Source organism: Protomyctophum parallelum, assembly GCF_964188405.1.
Source record: "Protomyctophum parallelum genome assembly, chromosome: 2".
In the NCBI taxonomy this organism is placed as follows: domain Eukaryota; kingdom Metazoa; phylum Chordata; class Actinopteri; order Myctophiformes; family Myctophidae; genus Protomyctophum; species Protomyctophum parallelum.
The window spans coordinates 40,976,472-40,980,433 of record NC_139699.1 but is presented as its reverse complement, the minus strand read 5'-3'; positions in this window follow the sequence as shown (position 1 = coordinate 40,980,433).

The following is a 3,962-nucleotide window of genomic DNA, read 5'->3' as shown; positions in this document are numbered from 1 at the left end:
TTTAAATCCAAAATGTAGCATAGGAAGAAAAAAATGGGTTTAAATGTTTTGCCCACAGAGGGCAAATTGTAGACAGATTATCTCGATGTCAGTCCATCTCGATCTCCTCATCTTGCCGCTTGAGCTTATTGGTTTTGTCCCATTTTAAATCCAAAATGTAGTATAGGACAGAAAAATGGGTCTAACTCTAAATGCTTTGCCTACAGGGGGCAAATTGTAGACAGATTATCTTGATATTCCAATGGTAGAAAAGCATTGTGAAAAATATTTCTGCCTGCCACATGATGACTGCTACACAGCACCCATGCTGCTTGCTGGCCAGAGCCTGACAGGATTGGAAAGTGTTGACTTAGCCAACAGGGATTTTTTTTAGCTAAAGTCTGTAATCCACATAGCTGATCCTGAAGTTTAAATGGCCTCTTGAACTTTAGCTGACCCAGGTTACTCTATGGCGGTATCTCCCGTTTAATGCTGACCTGCGTGCTGCCATGTGCCGCCACTAGAGGGTTATGATAGCTGACCTGCGGTCAAGCGAGGTTCAAGGGGACATAAAGCTGCCACGATCAGGAATGTGCCATTGGAATATTTGATAGCCTACTTGATGGCCTTCCTCTTCCTGGAAAGTTAGCATGCTGGCATTTATGTATAATGCAAAGGAAAGAAAACTCTCTCTCTCTTTCTCTCTGTCCCTCAATTTAATTGAATGGAATTGAATTGAAACATTGAGGCTTGCAACATTGACGTTGCAAGCAGCGTCATCAAATAAAACGAATACATACCACAGTTGTGTAACATTGCATTTTTGCAATAAATTGATCTGAATCAATCAATTGAACATTATGTTCAATTCAAGGATCTGCCTACCAATGACATCATTGATGGGGATTCCAAGCTAATAGAACATGTATACATCATGGAAAGTCAGTGTGGTGTATGTACATAAGCAAAGATAATTAGCATAAAGTTAGTCACGCATGGGGTGCCCAGACCTATTTTTTTCCCTTTTTTGAGGGCCTCCTACGTATGTCCAGCTTTCAGAGTTTGTGTAAACACAAACATTGAAGACTTGAAAAGTGAGGAGGTAAATTGTGATTGGCTGGCGCGATGTGGTGGGATATATGTGCCATTATGTGTTTGAGCATCGCGTAACGATTGTGCCATGTGGCTGGTAGAGAGATGTCAGACATTATGCAGTACTCGGGAGATACAATACTTGGGCCTCTTAAGCTATAGGCTTGTGACTGTTGTATGATAAGAAAATTATTGGCTGTTTGACTTCAAGGCTTTCAGCTTTCAGTAATAAGCCGGAAATACACCAGGAAGAGTGTAGACCTTCAGATAAACCCGAACCTGACATGGAGGAAGAAGGAATCACAGAAGACTGCACTTTACAGGAAAAATCACACCTGTGTGAACTGAGTGTTGCAACTCCCCTGTCTCCCCCCCCCCTCCTCTTCTCTCTCTCTCTCTCTCTCTCTCTCTCTCATTAGCAGGCAACAGTGCAGCACTAATACTATCTCTCTCTCTCTCTGTTTCTGTATACAGTTAATCATAGTCATATACTGGTGCTCATGGCCACATAGGTAGGTAGGTAGGTGAACGAACACATTGGTATAGGTCAACACGGACATTGCTGTTCCTTGTAGTGGTTGCACCACTCAAAACAATAATGCAGAGAGGATGAAAATCAGGAGTCTTTGAGCAAGACACTAAAGAACCCTAAACTGCTCCCGATGAGAAGGTTGGTACTTTGCATGGTTTCCTCCACCATATCTGTTTTAATTGGTGAATGTGAAATACATTCTACAAGCGCTTTGGCATAAGGTATATGATTTATAATGCAGTTTATTTACCTTTTAATTATCCAGTCCAAGTAATTCATAATGTTATGGCATACCTGTGTGTGTGTGTGTGTGTGTGTGTGTGTGTGTGTGTGTGTGTGTGTGTGTGTGTGTGTGTGTGTGTGCGCGCGCGTGAGCGCTCAGGGGTGGGGGTTCAGTTGCCCCAGGGTGTTAATTAATCTGAAGGTTCTCCTGCTCTTTGCATAATTATTGAAGCAGGTGCTTAGTGTTTGCTCGGGATTACTGTGGACTAGTTGAAGGGGTTTCCTCCCACTGGGTTAAATATGGCCATAGATTTATGCAGGGATGACCTAAAGACTGGCCCACTGTAGCCAGCAGGGGTATTTATGTTTGTATTTGAAACGGTGCAGTATATTTTCACAATATAGGTTCATGTCTGTATGTTTTAAAAGTTTTCAATGTTGCATTTGTTTATTATTTAGTTTTCTCCCTGCTATTTTGTTATCAGAGGTTGACACACACAGCTAATGCCTTCATTGAAATGTTAAGCAGAATTATGGGGGTACTCGCTACATGAATACCTATTATTGCGAACGCACTGAGCCACTTACTATGACAGCAAGGGCTGAATGTCTGTGTATGTGTGTGTCTGTCCCGCTGTTACACCACCCGCCCGCCACCAGAGGGCGCAGCTGTAGCACACACACACACACACACACACAGGGCGCAGCTGTAGCACACACACACACACACACACACACACACACACACACACACACACACACACACACACACACGAGCTGCGTTCGCTTCCCGCGTTTGCGCGTCTTACTTGTAATGTATTGCATCTAAGCAGAAGCTATACTTTATCTATCTAGCTAGCTACGGAAACATCTGAATGTAAGGAGTCTCAGACTTAACCTGACGCTGCCAGATGAGGGCGGTATTGGGTAACCATGTTCCCCAACACAGCCTTCATCTGGGATCTCTCAGGGAGTTGAGCTGACAAAAATCCGTTCCGTACCGGACCAATCAGCGTGAGCTAAGGGCGGGATATGTGCGAAACCGGATGTGAAGCTATCTAGACACGTCAATATGATTGGTTGTGTTTGCACGCCCACACGGTGATAGACAAACGGTCCCATCCAATCATCTACCAAGTATCTTGAAAAAAAAGGAACAGCCCCGTCATCGAATTTGCTTCCGCGATCCCAGATCCCAATAAGCTGTGAAACAAATTTGTGTAGCAAGCTTCTTGGATCTGGCAGCGTCAGGTTATCTCAGACTCTCAGTCTGACAAAATATATATTTGAGTTTATAACCAGAAACCCTACAAGGGTCTGATGAGATTTTATGTGAACTCAAAATGCAATATCCCCATTCCCTACAGACCAGAGTATTATCCTATAGAGCCCTTATCAGACAACGTCACACTGATAAGAACCAGTATGCATCACGGTTGGAGACAGCGAGGTGGGGGACAGAGGAAGTATTATACTGTACATTATTATCATTATTATCAATACAAGGGGTTTATTTAACCAAAAACGAAGGATCCGTAAAAAGAATTACAGGAACACGAGGAGTAGGAAATTAGGAATCAAACATGAACTATAGGAGCAAAGATATAATACTATAGGAACTTGGAAAATTCAATGAATCACAAAGAGCTATCTAACACGGTGACTTAGGCTACATTACGAACAAACAAGGAACTGAACACACAAGGCCAAATATATCTAGACTAGGACCAGTTTTGAATTGCAGCCACCCATAAGTGCTCTTTTTAGTGCGGTTTTGACGGAGACTAGGATTCACCTTCCTCTACGACTGTTGGTAGGGCATTCCAATGTTTTTGCCATAGGAGCGAAATTAATTTAAGCCCTTGTTTGAGCCAAATCTGGGTTGAACGTGATTTGTTGAACTCCCTCTGGTGATTGTGGACTTTGAGGTGTAGCGGTTGAATATCTTGTAGACCAGGGGCCTGTTTCACAAAACCTGGGTTAACTAAATCAGGCATGTTAAATCCTGGTCTGTACAGCCTGGTTTATTTCGTTCCACTAAAGCCAAGCGAGGCTGCGAATGGGTGAATTTATCGAGCCAGGATCATTTTACTGATCCTTTTTCTTTGTGGGGATTTACTGATCCTTTTTCTTTGTG